The sequence below is a fragment of the Ursus maritimus genome, unplaced genomic scaffold (genome assembly GCF_017311325.1).
Source record: "Ursus maritimus isolate PB19 unplaced genomic scaffold, ASM1731132v1 scaffold_34, whole genome shotgun sequence".
NCBI classification, from domain to species: Eukaryota; Metazoa; Chordata; class Mammalia; order Carnivora; family Ursidae; genus Ursus; species Ursus maritimus.
The window spans coordinates 25,872,108-25,894,449 of NW_024426008.1; the positions used below are offsets into that span (position 1 = coordinate 25,872,108).

Here is a 22,342-nt window from a genome sequence, read left to right on the forward strand (position 1 = left end):
GCAATTTCAGCAGGGGGACCACAGTGCTATGGAAGGTAGGAAGGCTCTGATGGTCTGCCCAGAATCGGAAGGCCCAAGCAGGGCCGTCCCCCCTTCCAGACACTTGCTTCAAAACCACTGCAGACGTTTGTCAGTGATGCCTCCGCCGTGCCTGCCACCGCCACCGTGTCAGAGCCCCAGGACACCTGCTGTCCGAGGCATTCACGCAGGAATCCTGAGGTCTACGTTCCTGACCAAGCTCGACTAACAAAACCAAGAAAGTTCTAGACCACAACAGTGCTTCTCCACCCCACCTACCGCTTAGAATAGCCTGGGTGATTCACTGTTTAAAGTGCTTGGAGATGGAGCTCCAGCCCCAAATGGCTCAGGGCCTCCAGGGGCAGAGCCAGCCCTCATGGGGTCTGGAAGCTCTCCAGCTGTGGGAAGACCCGCTGCTCCAGGCCGGCCGCCTCTGCACCGAAGGTTCTCGGGCTCCACACCAACCCAGACAGAGCCAGCCCCAGGCGGTGAGCGGTAACGTGGCTGGGGAAGTAGCAGCGATGTGCCGGAAGCATTCCGGCAAACCCTGGCCCTGATGGGGATCCTCACCCCGAATCCTCAGACACAGCAGCACCGTGGACACAGTCCCGCAGGTGAGAGCGCCTCGCCCCTGGGTGCAGGGCGCTGAGCTAAGTTTAGGAAGCCCGTGTTGCTACACTTCCTGACGACAGGCTGAATCATGAGAGAAAGTTCTAGAATTCCCAAACCCTTCAGAACTGCTGGTCCTATGGTGCTTTATCTCTCACCCAAATAAGCAGACAGGAATTCCAGAAACAGTCAAACTGCGCAGATGGAGGGCGAGGCAGGGCTGGAGCCCAGGGCCCAGGGCCAGGAGCCTGGGTGCGGCGGTCCCACCTGGCGGGACGGGCAGCTGTGCCGTCACAGGCTCCTGCAGACCCTGAGTCCCCAGGACGCCTGCCGCCCTGCTCGCCACACAGAAGCACAGGGTGCACGCGCCGGGGAATGCAGACCTCGCTTTCTTGCACAGCAAAGAATACAACACGTCGTGAGATCTGGCGATTTTCTTCCTTTAAGAGCGTCTGCACACGTCCCTTCCTAAACGGACAGAAATTCGGATTCCAAATATTTTGAGAAAATGATGTTGGATTTTTTTTTTTTTTTTACTGCAGAGAAATGAACAAGTACTAAGGTTTTCTCCATTACTTCAAAAGCCTCTACGAGAAACTAGTGGGTTCTTCCAGAAACTATACTGAACCAAGTGTGCTTAACCCAAAGGCGCATCAGTGAGTAGCTCTCTCCAAGGCTGCGTTCCCACGGGATCGCTCCAGGGCACCAGCTGGAAACCATTCTAGTCTCTGCATGACTCATTACTGACCTGTCACTAAGCCAGACTATACTGGGGTGTGTGTGTGTGTGCACGCCTGCATGCGTGTGATAGGTGTGCTCTGTGTGCCGTGTGCACGTGTGTGCATGCTGCATGCATGTGGGCCTGTGGGTGTGCACGGACACATGCGTGTGTGTTCTCCGTGTATGTGTGCACAGGTGTGCATGCACCTGTGTGTTGTGTGCATGTGTGTATGCCCGTGTGTGGTGTGCACACATGTGAGTGACATGTGTGGGCATGCGTGTGTCGGGGAAGGCTGCAGTGCTGAGTAGATAGATGGCACTACTGCAGATGAAAGGGCCAGGCCAGATCCTGTGGACAAGACTCTGGGTCTCATCAGAAGTACGTGGGTACTCTGGGTTCAGAGCCCTTTAAGGAAACGGGGGGGGGGGCATCCAGGTCCACATGGGGAAAAGTGGCAAGTGTTACAATCTACTTTCCACGGGCAGTATTTTTGGGGGCAGGGGGTTGAAGCGTGTGTTCCCTGACTCTGGGAAGCAGCGGCGTAGGGCTAGACCGTGCTGCCGTGAGGGAAAGACTGTTTCACTCTCTGCCCCACACGGAGTGACGAGCCACAGGTGGCTCCTGCCCTTGAATGTGTGGCTTGAAGCGTGGCCAAGGACTGATTTTAAAATTGTATTTCCCTTTAAGTACCTGAAATGTAAGTGACCACACGTGGCAGGCGGAGCTGTGCGGAACCACACGGTTCTCAGTCCCCAGCAGGGAAGCCGGGGAAAGGCTTCTGTCCTCGACCAGGTCCGGTGTCCGCCTCGGAGCTGTGGGCAGCGCCCCTGCGACCTATGTGATGGGACTGTCGGGGGTCTTCTAGCAAAGTCACCTCGAGACACCTCTCCCTTCCAGACATTTCTCCTCCCTACGTTTCTTTTTACTAAGGAGAGACACGTTTTGCTCCAAATACTTACACTAAATATCAAATATTCACTGTATCCAAAGCACACGTGATACCCTGAAATGTATCCGTACAAAGCGACCATGCCGGAGCACAGAGAGCACAACCATGTCTGCAGCAGCTCCCAACGGACGCTGTGAAAGTGCATGCCAAGGCCCCAAACAATGCCACGGAGTGTTTCGGGCTTCAGAGTGGGAGGGAGGCCACGACCCGGTGGGGAGGGGTGAACTGTTCAATGACTGGGCACAGGAGAGCAAGCACAGCCCTGCTTGCTGCCCGGTGAAACCCAGCAGGCTTCCCAAAGGCATCGCTAGAGAACGGCCAGACTCCTTCAGAGCCAAAGTGACACTGTCGAGTAAGGGCCACTGTTTCTGAGACCCTCCCAAGGTCTTCTAAAATCATTCTTCCCCTAAAGACCCCTTTTTTTCCCTCCCTGTGCTAACAGAGGCTACTCTGTAAGCTCCTGGCCTTCCCAGCACCGAGCCACGACCATCCTGCAGGCAGCCTCTTCTCTGCAAGCTGGACCGCTGGTGCTCTGGGCTGTGCATCTGGGGGCCCCGGAATCCTGCACCTGGAGCAGGCACCTCCAGCCTCGTTTTGGAGATGAGCTAGCTAGAAAGAGCCTAAGAAGTTTCAGCAAATGATGGAATCCAGACCCACGTGCCTGGTCTGCCTCTGCCAACCGTGCTGCCCCCTGAAAGGGGCTGTAGGACCACTTCCGGGACCTGGGCATTTATGGGTGAAAGCTGTGGTTCTAAAAGTTCTGTTACGAAGTGCAAGCATGGGCACGCGGGATGAGTCCTGGGGGCTCCCCGTGTGAGTACAACACTGTGCCCCATGGGGGTGCGTGGATGGACAGAGTCAGCACCGGGAAGGGCACAGCCACAGACTGTCCCCAAACGGCCCACAGCGACAGCAGCCCCCACGTCACCATCCGCTGCAGCCGGCGAGGCCCCGAAGCCAAGCCACAGACACCAAGAAACCATGGCCCAGCTCTCAACCCGGAGCGAAACTGTTCGTGTCCTTCTCATGAGAAAAAAACATCTCAAGTAAGTACAGGGGAGCCGGAGACATGCTGAAGTGTTACCTTACAAATGGAAACCATGCAATGCCCTCGGGTAGAAGACGCGACAGGCCAGTGCGTCTGTCAGCCCCGGGTGCACATTCCTTCTCAGAGAACCATTCTGGGTGCTTGTACCTCCTGCCAGGCTTGTGCAGAGAACGCGCTGACGTTCGGGCTCACACCCCTTCTTCCCCAACTTCAGACATCCAGACCTCGTGATGCAAGTGCAAAAGGAAGGGGGTGTCCACAGTGTGAAGATGTGTGAGCTCTCTCTCTTTCTCACGTACGTGCATGCGTGCACGCACAGCCATGCACTAGTGTGGACGGAGCAGTCTTTGCAATCAAGGGCGCACAGCTGCCATTACGCCCAGCACACCGACACATTCAAACTCGATGGCAACTTTGCTAGGCTTTAAAGATGTGCCCGTGTGCTCTAAAGCCCTGCTCACCTGTTCTCAAGTTCGGCTGCTGCACTTGGTGGGGGAAGGGGCGGGAGCCTTCACGAACGTCCAAGGGCGAGCCACCTGCCAGACCACGTCCGAGTGAGTACCCGCGGGCGCGCCAAGCTGGGCGATGGCCAGGGGGACACGCAGCAGGGCCCCAGCTGCACCACCCTGAGCAAGCCAACCAACCTCTGGAGGCCCCCCTCCATGTTCGGGGACCGACGTCCTGTCACAGGGGCCACTCTGTCCTGCATCAGCTCTCTTCCAGGCTCAGCCCACGCAAACCTCCTCATTTTATCATGATCACTGTAAATACCAAAACTTCTGTGCGCAGAATCAAAAGGTGCATTTCACGTTTTCTCTGAACTGATGTTACTGCCTCCCCAGGTGACTGCTGCTCACAGTTGCTGCCTTTGCTTCCGGAACGAGCTGCGTATTTGTGCGCGTGTGCCGCGCACACCGGAACGGGCAGACCTCCATCTAAGTGTGGCCTCCGTGGGCATATGTGTGACTGTGTTTTAGAAAATACATACAGATAGACCACATCTTGTTCTTTCACCGACCATAACTTGGACAACTTTATATTTTGACCTATAAAGATTCCACGTTTTTAAAAAGACCACCACGTGGGGTTATGATGCACGGACAGAGCACAGTTGTTTCAACCAGTCTCTCTCCTGATATGCATTTCTTTTTTCCTTTCCTTTCCTGTTTTCTTTCCTCTTGCTATTACAAAATGAAATGTTGCAATGAATTACTGTATGCATATACATTGCTTCACGTTCGTAAATTTATATGTGCAATAAGTTCCTAAAAGTGAAACTATTTAGTCAAAGCACATGTGTGTTTTTAATTTAGAAGACAACCCTGCCAGCACCCACCTGTGCGAGCGTCTCCCTTCGCCACCATTGTCACAGGGCAGACCCTTAAATCAACGCTCATCGCAGAGGGGCAGGGGATAGCCATGCACTTTTGGCTCATCTGCCCTCTTAACTGCGTGTTGTATCCTTGGTGGGGGTTTCTATTGGACTGCACTCATTTTTCTCGCTGAGCTGACGGAACTCACTGAAAATAAATATCTTCCGCAGGGTTTTTGCCACTTGTTTATACATTCTTTAGCATTTGTATGGAGACTTGCTTAAAACGTTAGGAAATGATACTCATCAATCTTTTTTTTTTTTTGGTTTTGTATTTTCTATCATATTTAGAAAGGCCTTCTTCACACCATATGTATTTTAAAACTTGCCCAAGTTTTTCTTTTGAGATGTTGCTGTTATATTTTTATTTTCTGGTTAGCCTGGAACTTATTTTGGTGTAAGAAGTGAAGCTTTTCCAAAGCCACGAATTAATAGCCCCGCTCCCTTCCCTGACCGTTGGGAGATGCCCTGCCTGCCTTGCGCGAACATACATACTTCGGGCCTGTTTCTCCACGATCCACTGCGCCTGTGCCTTAAGACTGTGCGGATCCTATCTCCCCTCACCCACCCTGTGTTCACTGTGTCCCTAGGTCTTCTCGAGGCGGGGCCTGGAGAGTCCCCTCGTGCTCTTGGCAGCACAGAAGGCCACCGTGAGGAGTGGCTTTTCGTAACCACCCGTGATGCCTGACCCATCACATCCCACGGATTTGTGCGTTGAAGTCCTAACTTCCCAGGACCTCAGAATATGATTTTATTTGGAAAGAGTTTTTACACAGGTGATTAAGTTCAAATGAGGCCGTTACGGTGAGCCATAATCCAATATGACTGCTGTCCACACAAAAAGGGGAAGTTAAGACACAGAGACACACACAGAGGGAAGAAGGTGTGAGGACACAGGGAGGAGACGGCATCCACAAGCCGGAGAGAGAGGCCTCTCTGCTGACACCTGACCTCAGATCTCCAGCCTCCAGAACGGTTAGACAACCCCCCTTGTCTTTGGCAACCCTAGCCAATAAATACCATTCCTCTATCGATGGACACGCAGGCAGTTTCCAGGGTTTTCCTAGAAGAGAGCTGCTGGAAGGATTAACAGGCACGTGTGTCTTTGTGGACACTGGCGGCTCGTTGGCGGGAACCCCACACGGCTTTCTGCCTTCCTTCCAGAGCATGTCCTTCCCGGCACCTCTCAAGCCGCCTTCGTCTCACGGAACCCTTGAAGCCCCGCCTGCGTCACAAATGTTTCCACAGTCGGACGCCACTGAGTTGGAAAATGTCCCTTCTCCATGCTCCATTCCGTGGGTCAGGACACGTCGTACTTCCCCTCCCAGCCCTGGCAGCAGAAACGCATGCAGGGAGCAGCGATTCTCCCTCTTGTGGGGCGGCCTGTGGTGTAGACGGCACCTTGGTGCACCCTTTCAAACTAGCTTCCACGTGGCTCCGGTTCACTCTGGTGGTGAATTTGGGAGTAAGTTTAACGTGTGTTGAAAGGAGACAAAACCTAAAAGCATCCGATGTTCTCACATTAACCTCGCATTGATTCAAGACTTTTTGTCCAATTCCTAGTGAATCAGCTTAATTCCCCAACACAAAGCTGTAGAGATAGTAACGACATGGCGCCCTGAGCTCATGACCCACCCCACCCCACCCCCGCTTGCTTTCCTTGTGTCCACAGACAGGCTCTCCACCTCCTCTCTGAGCACGACGGCAGATCCCCCTACACTCCTTATCAGAGCAGCAGGTAAGAGTCACGGCCCTGGATGAGCAACACGTAGGTTTGATGCTTTGAAATCCAGCAACACCCCTTAGCAGTTGGACAAGTCACTTCACCTTCTCAGCAGGTAAACCAGATGGCCCCCAAGTCCCTTCCACCGTCACACCCTGTGCAACCCTACACGTGCTTCCCAGTGAGTTATGCTTCTGGCCCGGCCACGTCCTAACCGTCAGCACGGACACGAAGGGGCAGCCCTCTCCTTGGACACACTTCCTACCTGAGCTCCAGCGTGGCTGGCACAGCTCCCGGGACCACAGCGAACCCCAAAGCCGTCCCAGGCCTGTAATCCAGCCTGCTCTAGTGAGCTCCCCTCCTTCCTCCTCGCTGTCACATCCTCACACAGCTATGACCACCAGCTGATCAGGGTTGCTAAGAAAAGGAAGTGGTGGAGTTCCTCTCCAAGCCTATGCAGCAGCTATAAATGCAGAGAAAGGAAAGAAACAGTGTTATAACCGTAACACAAAATAGGAGTCCGTAACCACGATGGGAAGCGAAGGAGGCGTACCGCCAGTGGCCTGCAAACTGCTGGCAACCCCAAAAGACAAAGCAAGATGGGCTCAGCCCGGCGAGGGAGACCACAGTCCACAGGCGGGGGTGGGGGGGTGGGGAGGGCAGCTGTGAGGTGGGAGTGGGCCCCAGGGTGTGGTGCCCTGGCAATGGCAGAGCCCTGGGGGGCGGGGGCGGGAGGCACAGAGCAGCCAGGCAGCCCAAACCTCTCCAGCCCCCCCGGCTGCTGCCCCCCTTCCCTGCTAAGCAGTCCCTCTGCAGGAAAGACACACATCTGGAGAGGCAGGGCATGGCCACATCCACAAAGAGCAGAGAGCCCCTGCAGCCCACACACTGGTTCCTGGTTCCTCCTGCCCCATGCATACCTCACCCCTCCTATCTCATGGGCCACAGGCTCGGAGAGCCACAGAACAGAACAATTGCAGACTCAGAAAATGAACTCCTAGGGCACCTCAAAAAAAAAAAAAAAAAAAAAAGACCAGCACACATCCTAGAAACACCAAGCACGGCAGGAAAGCTTGCCCCATAAAGGAAAGGCACCGAATGAGCCAACAGATGAGCCAATGCCAGAGGAAGACAGAAGCCGTGGAGAAAGAAGACAATGTCCTCGCTGGAACCACTAAGAAGAACCACAAAAGCCGAATGCATCATTCACAAAAATAAAGGATTAACTCATTCCTTGGAATTTAACCACCTGCTTGCTTGAATATAACAGCTCCCGCAGGTGGACTTGATAACAGGATGGCAAGGGCTAAGATCTTTCTGGATGAAGAGTAACCAGTGGGTTTTGTGAAACATAATGCAAACGGCAAAAGAGGGAAGAGATGAAAGAAAAAAGTGCATTCACTACAGCTTTGTTCATAAAAATTAGGTGTCCAGTTAGCTCAGTTGGTGAGAGGCATGGTGTTAATATAAAATCAAAAATTGGTGGTGGGGGACCCTAAATATCTGTCAGTAAATGAGCTTGTTTGCTAGTCTGTGGAATAAAATGCAGTCATCACCGATAGGAAGACCTCCTCACCCCCAGGCATGTGGTTGATTAGACAAAGAAAGTTGCAAATGATACTGGTGTTAAGAACACACACACACACACACACACACACACACACATGCGTGGAAACAAAGGCTGGAGAAAACACACCTCCCTCCCACAGAGGGTGGGCTGGGGCAGAGGGTGCTGGTCAAGGAGGGTGTGAGTGGTGCCCCTCAAATCTGAATTCTTCCCTGATGGACACGTACTGGGGCATGTCATGCATTTAATACATTTTAAAAAATGCTAGAAGGTTCTCCCAACTAGGTCAGAGAAACTCACTTTAGAAATAGTACTTATTCATCTGTGACCTGTTTGGGGGTGCTATTATTAGCCTCCCCCCAAGATTGCAGGAGCAGATTCCCAGAGCCACTCATGTGGGAGACGCGTTGATGGCCATGTCCGTCCTACCCACAGGCCAGGGATGGGCACCGCATGCTGGGTCCCCTGGGGCGTCACCATGAAACCCCCTGTGATCTTTCCATTCCCAAAGGCCCAAACAGTAGCTTAAACACAGAATGGGACTTGAGCCCAAAGGAGCTTTGGACCCCTACTCTCAACCACTGTTGATAAAGATCTTCAGGAAGACATACAGCAATCAAATGATTCAAATTTTCTTAGCATTTAAAATGAAAATAACCACAGCATTCTCCCTCCACGCAAGCAGCACCCGAGGATCTTGTAAACGGGCAACAGGAGGTCACCAATCATTTCACAAGGTGGACTTCCAGAGCCTCAATCCCCGAGATGCTCCAGGAACCAACGCATCCCACAGCCACGGAGGTGTGAGTGTGATGACAGGTGCCCTCCCCGTGCGTGTCACCTGCACCATGGCTCCCCTCCCCCCAAAAGCTACCTGCTCACACAACCTGATTCCATCCAACACTCATGACTTGGGCAAGGAAAGCTTCCCCGGGAATATCACTGAAAAATCACCCAGCACACACTTCAGGACCAAGGGAGCCAGGCCAGACATCTGAAGAAAAGCACTGTGGGTTCCCCATTCCTGGGAAAATACATATTCCCATTAACTGAAAAAAAAAAAACCACCAGTGTCAGAGCAAATACAGGGGTAACACTGAGACTAATTTAAAATGCAGATGCCCAAACTGGCAATTACTGTATATCATATATAACATACGTATCATATATATCATATATTTGTATATATATTTACACCTAATAGAAATAAAACGTTTTGAGGAAATGTTTTCAACAATTATTACCATAGATTTACAATGGGTACGCTGATAAAAGGTATGTCAAGACCTCAAACGGTAGAGCAAAGGTCTGACAGGCACTTTTCAAAAAAATGTCTTTATTGAAGCAATTCTCCAGTCCAGGCTTCCCCTGTTAATATGTGTACAGCGAGACAAGGGAAACCATCGGACTCAAGCAAGAAGATGAAGGGTTTAGAAAAAAGGAGAAAAATGGAACAGATCGATCATTGGTGTGTTTGGCATGGTAGGAAAGTGAGTGGGGGGTTGTTTCTGTATCAGAGAGCGGGGGTGGAGGGGGAGACGTTGTCAGAGGTGCAGAGCCTACTGGGAAGACACAGAAGCAAGAGTTTACGCAGGAAAAACAACAAAGGGCTCCAAGAAATTAAGTGGAACTATATTATACACTCGCTCTAGCAAGCAATATAATCACAATTAAGACCGAAGAGGCTTCTTAGCGTCCCATTACAGCATGATTACCATGGGTGGTGGTGGTCTGGGACTGCCGGGTGCTCCTTTCTCAGACCAGGAAGTTGACACACACTGCCTAACACGGATACATCGAAAACAAGAACAAATGAGCATATTATCAGGAAATAACATGGTGAATTCTAGAAGAAACAGCTAAAAAGAGGAAAAGCCTGCTTTGGGGAGCAGCACTGGAGGATAGGAAGGTATTGTTATAAATCAGAATTTCATAAAAGCCAAACTCAACTCTGGCCACATCAAAACATCTCCACGGCAAGTCGGCAGAAAGGGACAGCTTCAAGAAATTATCAGACTGACCAGAACGGAATGAAGATTTATCAATTAAGACAAACAGCTGTAGTGGGAAAGCAGAAGGTCACATGTTGGACATTTAAATGCTCTTTGTAGCCACACACAGCATAGATAAGCCAATATCTAAGTTGTGGCTTTTCCTCAAACTGGGCCCTGGGCCCTCCGCCATCCTTCCCCACTCCCCCAGCTCACTGCCTTGACCATCCCTGGGCCTGTGCCTCACTTACCCTCCTGCCCTGGGCCCCCTCCAGGGCTGCAGCACAGCCCAGAGGGGTAGTGCCTTCTCGAGGCTCAGGAGCCAGGACCCCAGTGTCAGATAGACCCCAGGACAGAGGATGCTGCTGACCAGATACCATCCATCATAAAAGCTGCCTGTCCACCCCCCTTAGTAATAGCGGTGTCACTGATATTTGTTCAATACTCACTTCCTCCCCCTACCATCAGCCTTCGGCAGCCTCCAAAACCCATTTCTTGTGGTTTCCAGAAACGGACAGATCAACAGAGAGCCATTTTTGATTCGTTAAACCTACTGTAATACAACCTCTATATTCTTGGCTGTACCAGTATCTTTGGCTGTAGCTTAATGTGACCACATTTAAGATTCCAGTTCAACCACCTTCCAAGATCCGTAGGGCAAAATTACATAATTAATTTCTAAAGGCAAACAATTTTCAAATGGATGCAAGGTAACATTTTGTCAGACAGAACTATAAGCTCCTAGAAAATCCCCCTGCTACCGTAACACCCAAGTGAATGAGTGAACTTCTCCTTTCAAATCCGCTCCGTCGAGTTTCATACTAATCTTCCCACAATTCCTGAGCCAAAAACAAAACAAAACAAAAAGCTGCCTTTCTAATGAAAAAGAACCAACCTGTTGAAACGCAAGCCAGAAGAGCAAGAGATGAGACACAGTTAATTCAGGCAATGTAATTCCAGTCTCTCAAGAAGACTCCGCCTTTTGATTTCAATTGCTTTACAAGAAAAAAAAAAAATGTCCAGTGCATGAACATTTAAAAAATAATTCTCCCCAAGGGCCTGAAGAGCTCCTCGTTTCTCCTCTCATTTACACTGACGCCCATCCAGAATGGGAAGAGAATGCTAAAACTTGCAAACGGGGATCAAGGGGGAGAAGGGGTGAGGATAAAGCAAAAACCAGCTTGGGTTGTACAAAGCTCTCTGCCATTCCTTGGGCACAGGTAACAGACCGCGAGCCAGGCGTGGAGGAAACCGGAAGCAGTACTTCTTCCAAAGACACAGTGCAGCTGTAAAGGACGGCAGTACCTCCCTGTGCCCTTGCTCTAAAATCATCGACCTGGGAACCCTTGCTGCTTGAGAGCACTGTTCATCAGGAAGGGTGATACGCCCCATTCTCACTGGGATCTGTATTGTGATTGCTGTCACTGAAATGTCAGGGAAGTCTTCCTGTTTCAGACTCCCCGAAAAGGGGCAATTGCCCATTTAAGGTGCGAGCTACTGGGCAGTAGAAATGCGATTTATTTCTGAAAGTAAATAGCCCTTAGGAGTCTTAAAGGGTCCCTTAAGTCCTAATGCTCAAAAAGTCTGAGAAACAAGGTTTTGAGGTAAGTTTTAGGGAACTCACTTGGTGACAACATCTGCCCTAAACGGACACACAGCTATTTATAGGCTGTTTATTCCACTGAGCGAGACAAGTCACACTGTCAGTGCAGACATATGAACGGGTGGGATTATAGGAGGCTGCCCAGGGAGCTGTATCCTTCTAAATTCTGAGAAATGTTTTTCTCGGTGCTGAAATTTAGATTCTCAATTTGAATTCTAAATTGTGGAAAACCCACGATTCCAAAACATATCAGAATCTAATTATGGGTATGCTATGGGCTCCATAAGTGATACTGTACGGAGAAGTCTTTGGTGTAAAAATAGAGAAATCAAAGAAAAAGGGGAAATAAAATAAAATAAAAACAGAAATCAGACCTGTGCTTAGAATATTAAATACGAACCTAAGGAAGGCTAAGTGAGTTATTTCTTAAATACAGATCTAGCAATAAAATTATCTGTCAATTTCATCCCTTGGGAAGGATTAAGACCTAAAGTAGATACCTCATTTTTATCTAGCTTAAAACATTAAAAACATTCTAGTTATTAAGCCTATTTATAAAATCCTACATATGAAAGCACTCCACATACAGAGAATCCAAATCCATTTCTATTTTACTGCAAAATTTCTCTAAACGCAGCCAAACAAAAGTATAATGGAGATGAGACAAAATGGTTTGATAAAATAATTTTAACAGACAAGATTTCTCATTTAAAACACCTAATACTCTACAAGTTTTTCAACATTTTAGCTCAAGGATAAATATATTCGTGCACTATATGGACTTTGCGGGCGGGGGGGGGACAGATCAATGAATTTAGTTGCATTTAACTAAAATGCTGACTTCCGAGCAGCAATGAATTTGTTACTAAAACAAAGACTTGAGACGCTAGAATCATTTCCATTTCTTCCAGGAATTCCAAGTCATCGCAAGATGAACTTCCTTTTCACTAGAAAATTTAGACGTGGGGCATCTCGAACTCTAACTACATGCTGACATGCTTGCAGGGTTTAAGGAAAGGAACCGTCTGCTAGTCAAGGTTGGTTAGGGGTCAAAGGAATCTTTGGGGATTCAGGCAAACTGATAAAAATAACCTGCAACACTGTTTCCAACGTAAAAAGATCCAAACTGTAACTTCTCCAATGATGGTGTTTCGAGTTCTCGAACATTCGAATAAACCAAAAACTGAACCGCCTTTGTACAGTTATGTAGGTGGGCTTAAAGTTTTGGAGCCATATTGCCAAAACAAAATTTAACTCAAACTTACACGGTACTGCGCTTGGCTCTCCAAGTCCCTTACTGGCTAATTAAGTTACTTTACCATGAAAACGTGCCACAAAGAGCAATTTCTGCTTCATTTTTAGCGGTGGCTCAGAAAGTTTGCTGTTCCTATGCAACTGCTCTCTCTTTCTGTGGGAAAAGGCGTGGATATATTAAACCCTCCGTTTAATATAGGAGCATCTGCACCTTGAGTCACTCAGATATACACGGTGGAATTTTCCAGGCGAACTATAAAATGGCCAAACGAAAATGAGCGCGTTCTGGCGCCCGCGGACTCTGTCTGGCCTGAGCTGCTAGAGGCTTCCGCACACCGGCGCCGGGCCCCGCGCTGCCCGGACAGGCCCGACCCCGAGACGCGCTCGGTTTAGGGCTAAAGCGGGCCGCACCTACCCATTTGATTCAGTAGAGTCAGGTTGTCCCTCCTTTGTCAAAGGCCGGAGGCCCCGAGCGCACCTGCCCCGCCGGGGAGCCCGGCGCAGAGCGGGCCGGGGGCCAACGGCCGCATGTTCCCCGCCACCTCCCCCCGCGAGAGGGTGCCTGCGGGCTCCGGGTCCCCTCGGAGGGCGGAGGGCGCGCGCGGCACACCTACCTGTGCCAGGTGAGCCGAGGGCGGGGCGCGGGGCGCGGGGCGCCGGGCCGGGACAGCTCGGGGCGCAGCGCGGGACCGCCCGCTCCTCCTCGCTCCTCCTCGCTCCTCCTCGCTCCTCCTCGCTCCTCCTCGCTCCTCCTCGCTCCTCCTCGCTCCTCCTCGCTCCTCCCGCCGCTGGAGTCGCCTCAACCGCCCAGCGCGAGGCGCTTCCTCATTTTGGGCAACTTCCTTAGCGCGCCCGGGCAGGCCCCGCACTTCCTCCCGACCGCCGCGCCCCAGCGCCCCGGGCCCGCCCCGAGCGCCCCCGCGCCCCCGCGCCCCGGCCCGCCCTGCCGCCGTTGCACCCGAGTGCCCCAGCGCCCGGGACAGGCTCCCAGCGCCCCTAGAGCCCCTGCGCCCTGCCTCCCAGGCGCCGCGGGCCCGCGCCGGGGGCCTTCTTATACAGACAGGGGGCGCCACCGACAGCAGGAACCTCTGGCCACCTTGCCAGCCTGCCACCTGGTCCTTTGAAGCACCCACAGCACTAAGGGGCGCGCCCATTTCGCGGAGCCGCGGCTCGGCAAGGGCACCTCGCTCGCTGTGTGGTGTATTCCCCGTCACCAACCCAAGACGCGCCTGCTGCCCTGTGACCACAAGGCCCTAAGCAACCCGCCTGAGGCCCCAGGTGAACCCCAGACTTCACCGCGCGCCTTGGATGGGCCCGGCTCCTCCAACGCGGTGTTTTCGGAGGGCTCGCGTTATTTCAGGGTTTGTCACAGTGAGTTTAACTCGCTTCCTTCGACCCGCAACCGGTCCTCATAACTGGAGCTAAATAAATGAAGTTTAATATTTACTGTAGTTTAAAAAAATTTTTTTTTAAAAACACCTACCTAGGCTCCTGCCCCCATCCCCTCTCCTCATTATTCTGTTGAACAGCCCTCTTTAAAATGTTCCCATAAAACGGTGCCTGGACCCTCGGATTCTTGGTAGCCACCGTTAGCAGTAGGTGTTTTAAAAGGCTGTACTCTGAGCCAAAAAAAAAAAAAAAAAAGTCAAATAAAATATATAGTGTGTTAGATTATAATTGCCATGGAGAAATACAAGGCGATAGTATGGACACTCATCGGCGCCCCTCTGTCTTTCCCACCTGGACTTCTCTGCCATTCAGTTTTAACTCAAGTGAGGGATTTTTATTATGGCTGTTTGTTAAGCTTTGGGCTTAATTTTGCTTCGAACAGGCAACGAAAGAGCCAGGGTTCTCTCAACAGAGGCTGCAGAACCTGGATACAGGAGGTTTCCAGAGCAGGCGATATTGGAATTGGACAAAAAGGACCTGTTTTGAGTTTGCATGAGAAGCGCAAGCCGGTTGTGGATGAAGATGGTGTGTTTCCCTAGGGGCGGCTCGTGGTGAGAGGTTCTAGATCCGTTCTCACGCAGCTGTTCTGCACAGCTGCGGGCCCTCTCACCTTTGAGGCGTTTTAAAGTCACTTTGCATGGTTATGATGATTTTGGAAAAAGAGTGTTAAAACCATCACACAAATACCTAGGGAAAAAACCTAAAAGACAACATAAAAATAAAATCTTTTTTAGAAAAGAAATTTATTTATTTATTTGCCAGGGAGAGAGAGACAGAGAGTGAGAGAGAGAGCACAAGCAGGGGGAGCAGCAGAGGGAAGGAGAAGCAGACTCCCCGCTGAGCAGGGTGCCCGATGGGGACTTGATCCCAGGACCCAGAGATCCTGACTTGAGCCAAAGGCAGCCACTTCCCCGACTGAGCCACCCAGGCGCTGCAAAACTAAAATCTTAAAAAATAAGTAAATAAAGTCAACACATTTCTGCCAGCCTTTCTTCCGTGTCCCGGCTGGTCTTCTCCCTCCGCCCACTTTGCTGTTAACCTTTCACCTAGAAAATCTCAGCTGTGACTATCTTCTGAGTCCTGGAGGGGCCCCCTAGTGAAGCCTTGTACCCTGATGGTCTAGGGGACTCCCCACACTGTCACTTGTTAAAGTCTCCTGTTCCTGCAGATTTTTTATTTTTCTTCTTTAAGAATAGTAAATACATCTGTTTTCTGGTGTGGCCGTGTTCAGTGGCACCGGAGTCTCCGTGTCTGTTTGTGTGTTTCTGCTGGTCCTCACTCATAGTGCCAGGCTTCCTTGTGCGTTTGGCTGCGCTCACCGCAAGCCACTCACCGTCTTGGAAAAATTATTTGCAGAGATTCAGTGAGGCCTAGGAAGAAGACGTTTTCTTTCAGAGACAATTTGCCTTTGCTTCCATTAGAAGCCTAGGGTACAACTAGTCTTTGGACAATTGAAGGTAAATTCTCAACTTCTGGTTTCTTTGGCCCACCAAGCTGATAGGAATTTGGGCTGGAAATTTGGGCACAATTTTGGTCAATTTGTGGTTAGGGTTTTTCAAGGATTCATTTCTTCTGTTTCTGCTCTCTGCTTCCTTTCCTTTTTCTTGTATCTTGGAGCCCGTGTTTCTCGTATTCCGTGCCTTTCTCTTCTTTACGAGTTTATTCCATCACTTTGGAGGAACACGCTCTCCGTTTGTTTCCCGAGACATGGAAGTAGGTATTTTAAAGAGCTTTCCTATCTATCCAGAAAAGTTCTACCCTCGAGTTCAATGGTTTGGATTGTAAAGAATTCTAGTTCAGAAATTATTTTCTTTACAATGTTTAAGTCACTATTCTATCGGTTTCTTGCTTCAAGTGTTGATGTCAAGAGATCCCAACCATTCTTTTTTTTTTTTTAAAGATTTTATTTATTTATTTGACAGAGAGATAGCCAGTAAGAGAGGGAACACAGGAGGGGGAGTGGGAGAGGAAGAAGCAGGCTCCTAGCGGAGGAGCCTGTTGTGGGGCTCGATCCCAGAACACCGGGATCACGCCCTGAGCTGAAGGCAGATGCTTAACAACTGCGCCACCCAGGCGCCCCGAGATCCCAGCCATTCTGATTCTTTGTCCTTTATTCTTTGTCTTTTCATTCTGATTCTTTGTCCTTTATTCTTTGTCTTTTCATTCTGATTCTTTGTCCTCGTTAGCATAGTGACTGCTTCACTGTCTCAGCCTTGCCCTGGCTTGGCAGCATTTTCCCAGAATTCTTTTAGCTCTGCTCCTCTGAGGGTGACAACTCCTTAATCCTTACGGCAGATCCTTTCTCTCTCGGGACGACAGTAAGGGCTTCATATTCCTTTAATGCCTAATTTTCTAGAGCCTTTGAGTGTGGGGGGATGGGCTCAGCTGAGGATGAGGTGCACCGACGGGGGTCCCCCCTGCCCACAGGACCCTGGGTTGGAGACAGGAGGGTCTGCTCCTCTCTGGCAGAGGGAAAGGGAGGAGCTCGCCCCCTCCTTTGGAGGCTTCCTTGGGCGTCAGCTCAGTTCCCCAATTCCTGTGGGGCCCGGTGTCTTCACACTTGCAACAAAGCCATGCCCGAGTGCTGACATCTCTCTTTTCCCGCTCATCCCCACTGCGGCCATTTTCACTACCCCATAGTCAAAAATAGGAAGAACTAAGAATATGCAATTACTCCTCCTTACCCCCTCAAGATTTGGGTGAGAACTGTCAGGATTCTGTAGACCCGCAAGATAGGGTTTCAGGGAGGCGGGAGGGTGACCTCACCGCGGCTCCCTCCAACTTCCGTTTTTCATATGAGCCAGCACCTTTCCAAGTTCGTCTCGCTGACTGCTTCTCCTTTTCTTGTTTGGTGACTCTTGGTAACTGTTACATTTTTGTTTTCTGCCCCTCCTTTTCTTCCTGGGGAGACGGGGGAGGGGAAGGAAGGACTCTTTTCTTCTTGTTTCTGGGTAGTTGGGCCCTGAAGATTTTACCACCTTTATCCAGAATTTAATGGCACGCAGGCTGAAACTGTAGACGTCTAGAAGGTGCAGATTCCGCAGTGTGCACTTTAATATCAGAATGCAAGCTCCACGTTTTTCCTCCCTCCCGGATTAAAAAACACAAGTTACACGTGATCTGTTAAGATGCTTCGGGCTGCAAATAAAGGACTCGTCAGCTCCAGGTATCGAAGTAGTTAAATTTTATTGGTGCAGAAAAGGGCAAACTCCAGAGGCAGGACGGCGTGAGGTGTACTTTAATACAAATTGTTTTAAGTTGAAAGAAAAATCACACCACACAAGCTTCACCATTTTAACTGTTTTAGGGAGTAGGTAATAACTCAACCTTATCTTCTCTTAGGAAGCAAGTTCGTTTCGACAGACCCGCGTTGCTGAATCTCAGTGATTCCCACCTCTGGCCACATCAAAAATCCTACAGCACGTGGCAGGACGAAAAACCTCCTGCTGCTGGGTCTCCTTCCCCAATTCAACTGGGACTTACAAGTGACCTTTCAGCTGCAAATGGTGGGTTTCCTTCCTTTTCTGTTGTCAGGGAGGTTTTGAGCAGAAAAAGAGAAAAGGTAACTGAAGGACTAAGGATAGAGCTTGAACTTGAATTGTGAGGGTTTACACTCAGCGCTGATGACCCGGGTGGGGGCCGAGAAACCTCGGGCTACCGTCCAGACGCTTTCCTAGGCATATGTTCTCCTCTGTACGCCTCTGATTTCTTACTTTCAGTGAAATTCAAATCAACAAACCATTACTTTGCATCTTTTATTACCAGGCATGATCCTAAGCACTGGAGATGAAAAAGAGTCAAATATCTTAACAGGTGACCATGTATTTGCCTAAAAGGTTACTCCCCAAAATATAATTACTTAATTGGAATTCAGTTGTGATTTATAGTTAAGTTTAAAGTAACTAACTTGGTGAGCAATATAACATTGTTTGAGGACAGTCGTCTAACGTAAAGCATTGAGTGTGTTGGTGTGTAGTTCTATTAAATATTACTATCTTGGGAGTCCTAATCGATGTTAAGTGTACCCAGAAAAAAATATGCCTAGAAGCAAAGAACAGAAATGATGTTTTCTGATTCAAAATAGGTTTCTTTTCCATGAATGGGCATTTCCTGCTTGTCCGTGCATCTGTTCTATTGATAATGTTTGAAAACCTGACTGATTTGAATGTTTAGGCTTGATCCAGGGTGGAGGTCGCTACCTTGAAACTCAGCTAAGAATGAGAAATTTTCATTCTTTTCATTTGTACAGATGGCCAACAGGTACATGAAAAGATGCTCACCACCGCTCGGCATCAGGGACAGGCAGATCCAAACCACGATGAGATGTCACCTCACACCTGTCAGAATGGCTAGAATCATAAGGACAAGAAACAACAAGTGTTGGCGAGGGCGTGCAGGAAAGGGAAGCTCGTGCACTGTTGCTGGGAATGCAAACTGGGGCAGCCGCTGTGGGAAATGGTATAAAGGTTCCTCAACAAGTTAAAAATAGAACTACCCTATGATCTTGAAATTGTACTTCTGGGTACTACCCGAAGAAAACAAAAACACGAACTCAAAAAGATACATGCGCCCCTAAGTTTATGGGAGCATTATTTACCGGAGCCAGGACAGAGACACAACCGGAGTGTCCTTTGATGAATGATCGGATGAAGAACACGTGAGCTCTATACACGGAGGAGTATTATTCAGCCGTAAAAATGTAATGAAACCTTGCCATTCACGACAAGATGGATGGACCTCCAGGACATTAAGTGAAATGAGTTAGAGAAAGACAAATACCATGTGTATCAGATACCAAATTGCATCGACGTTTGGGTCTATTTCTGGCCTTTCTGGTCTGTTGCCCTCATCTGTCTAATAAGCTAGGACGTTCCTGCTTTCACTGAGGGAGCTCTGCAGTTTTGCTTCTTTACGCATGATGTGTTTTCAGGGTTGGAAAAACCCTGCTTGGGGAACAGCAGCCCTCCCTCGGCATGAGGGGGTCCTCACTTCTATCATCAGTAGATTCTGAGCAAGCTCATTTGTGTGCGGAATCTCCAAGCACAGATTCTCGAATTCGGTTTGGAGGAGAGAACGGAGGGAGTCAGGGGACGTTGTCCTCCAGTTCCCGGCTGTCGAGGAGAAAAGGGAGTCCGGAGATGCATCGCAGTTCTCTAATGGTGATGGACTTCGAGTGTCAGATCTTTCCGCTGTTCCTGGTGACCCGCCTTAGGGTGACCAGCTAAAAAACAGGCACAGACCACCCTACACGCCACCGTCTGCATGGATGCAGCAGGGCACGTGCACATTTATTATGAGTTTGTTAAACTAGAATTGGTGACACAGAACGTGTTTAGGTCAGTTCACTTCGTAATCCAGGGGCCAATGGCCGTTGTCATTTTGAGTAACGTATTTAACTATCTTTCCCCCTTTCGGTGTGTGTTTGACATGACAGAGACTCCTTGACAGGAAATAGAGACCTGAGCAACCTTTCTGTTAAATCAAACAGATGCACCAGCCACAGAGAACCCGAACACGTAAAGGTCGCCGTTTGTCTTGCCGGCAGTTGAGGGGACTCAGCCTGCAAGGTAACATACCCGTACGTTCTCCACTCTAACCTTCCGTATTAGAGAAGGCACATTTTGGAGCGTGGTTAGAGCCTTGAGGATTTAGAAGGGTTAGTGCCTGTGGTCACAGTCCGAGGATGGGCAGCTTCAAGCAGCGGGAGGCGGGAGGTGCCCCGTACCCCCATTCTTGCCCTGGGCCTTGGAGCTGCCCTGTAAGGGGTGCTTTGGGACATCCCAAACACATCCGTCACTCTGCACTCTCCTTACTCATCAGAGGCTGTGCCGAGGGCTGAAAACATCCTGGGCATCAGAATAACTCACCATCAGGCATCGGGGACAAGGGACAACGGTTCTCTCGGGACAGAACGGTCCTGTGCTGTCCACCCAGTCTCGGCATCCTCGCTGTCCGGGGAGTGTTCAGCAGAGAAGCAGTGAGGAGAGCTCTGAGGGTCCTTCCTGGGTGTGCTGCAGCTGAGGGGGGCTGGCAAGACCGGCGGGGAGCGCAGGCAGGGGAGGCAGCTGGCCCTGGGGCTCGGGCTTGGGAGCCTGCGGTGGACAAGTTCAGACTCCCAGCGGCGCCGGAGACGGCCGAGGCAGCGGGGCCTGCGGCCTGAAAGCCGGGGAGCGCTCGGGTCCCTCTGGCCTCGATGAAAGCCCTTGACCAGCGGCTGTGTGAGCCTCTGGCTGTCTGCACAAACCTCCCAAATCCACAGCCTTCCTGCCCCAGAACTCAGAGGCCCGGGTCAGAAGAAGGCCTGCCCCGTGCAACGGCCCTGCGGATCTAGGAATGCTCTGTCCTCTCGCAGAAAGGTTTTTAACAGGGACTTGTATTTCGCTTTTTCCTTTGAGATGCTGTAATAAAACATAAAAATTAAAGATGGTGTCCGCAGGCATCAGGGATTGGCAGTCGAGAACGACAGGCCAAATCTGGCCCGTGGCCTCCTGCACATGCCCTCCCAGGGCAAGAACGGTTTGGGCATTTTTAAAGAGTTGTTAAAACCACACACGGACACCAAGCAAAGGAAACCAGGCTCCAGAGATTCCACGCAGCCCTCAGAGCCTCACCTTTTTACTCTCTGGCTCCCTACGGAGCAAGTGTGCTGACCTCTGAGGGAGAAGATCGGCAGTGTTCAAGGACCTGATTCCTTACACACAGTCCAAGGCAGGGGGGCAGTGCCATGTCCGTGTCGCCGGGAGGCAGGTCTACTTTGACAAGCACATTCAAGTCACTTGGGACTGAGCAGCTATTCTGAGATGCCTTGGCTGACAGCTCTTCAGCAGGGAGAAGAAACACGGGTCTCACGACCCTCAGAGCCCACTGTGGCTGCCTGTGGTCAGACACCTGCCACCCTCTGCCACCTCCTGCCACCCTCTGCCACCCCCTGCCACTCCCTGCCCTCCCTGCCACCCCCCACCCCTAGAAGACAGAGAGTCTATCTGGGCCAACATGAAATCTTATGTTAAGTATAAGATATTTGCCACAGGCTTGCCCACTCTCCCTTTTTCCTGTAGAATAACGAAAGGAAGGAAACAAAAACGTAAAAGGCAAACAGAAAGCTCTGGTTTCCTTCCCTGGAGGGTCTGCTACTACACACCCTTCTTAAAAGGATGGTTCTGTTCAAAAAATTATGGTACATACTTACGTAGCAGAATCAGGTTCAAACATTATTTTTTTGTTTCAAGGTGTGGTGCTCACTTTACGTTCTCCTTACCCTATATTAAGATTTTAAGTGTTTTGAGTGTTCTCATTCTATGTCACGGATGACAATGAGGAAGACGTCTGTTCATTTGTCTAACCTTTGGAGATCTTGGCTGGGGGTCCTGATTTACATAGACATTAAGGGATTAAAAATGTACTATCGCTCAATACAGAAAATAAGTTTGACTCAGAAATCTGCAAATAAATGGAAATCTGTCCTTTACTTTCTTAAAAGGTTTTATTTTTAAGTTATTTCTACGTCCAACGTGGGGCTCGAACTCACAACCCCAAGATCAAGAGTCGCATGTTCTAATGACTGAGCCAGCCAGGCGCCCCATCTGTCCTTTATTTTTAATAAATTTTTAGTTTTGGAATAATTTCACTTATAGAAAAGTTGCAGCGATGGCTCGGACTGTGGCCGTGCCTCCCTTGCCCAGCTTCCCCAATGTTCGCTGGCCTCTGATGACCACGGTGCGTTTGTCAGCACTGAAGGCTGTCGTCAGCACAGTGCTGTGACTTGCACGGTGGGCTTTGTTCACACGGCACCGGCTTTTCCAGCATGTTCTCCTTCCATTCTCCGCAGCCCTACCCAGACCGCACTCCCACTCAGCGTCCCTCTGTGTTGAAACTGCATGACTGACAATTCTGCCATCACCTTGGGTTTTGAAGCAGGAGGACTGACCTTCTGCCTTTGAAGCCCTCTCTCAGATCTGATTTTGATTCTAATACACAAAAAAAATGCATGAGAGAAGGAGACGAAAAATTCCCCTGCTAATGTTGAAGCCACCAGGGA

At 50.1% G+C, this 22,342-nt stretch overlaps 1 protein-coding gene and 1 long non-coding RNA gene across 7 annotated transcripts in view; one reads left to right on the plus strand and one right to left on the minus strand.

Moving 5' to 3' along the window:
• The window catches only part of SYK (spleen associated tyrosine kinase), a 75,727-nt gene extending 62,107 nt beyond the window's left edge, over positions 1-13,620 (minus strand). For 2 of the 3 annotated variants that reach the window (XM_040620335.1, XM_040620334.1), the window contains exon 1: positions 13,470-13,619. The gene's annotated coding sequence lies outside the window, so the exon portion shown is untranslated. Of the gene's footprint in view, positions 1-13,469 lie in introns of all 3 variants that reach the window. The other variant, XM_040620336.1, reaches the window with a different exon arrangement.
• A 2,692-nt stretch (positions 13,621-16,312) lies between these two features.
• Positions 16,313-21,772, plus strand: LOC103663190. Of its 4 annotated transcripts, none has more exons than XR_005831868.1 (5): positions 17,201-17,470; positions 17,647-17,810; positions 18,554-19,640; positions 19,739-19,871; positions 20,125-21,772. It is a non-coding gene; the product is annotated as an uncharacterized LOC103663190 (long non-coding RNA). The 4 variants fall into 4 exon arrangements; XR_005831867.1 differs by having other exon boundaries at positions 19,793-19,871; XR_005831869.1 differs by lacking the exon at positions 17,201-17,470 and adding an exon at positions 16,313-17,165 and having other exon boundaries at positions 18,554-19,871.
• Positions 21,773-22,342: the final 570 nt, after the last annotated feature.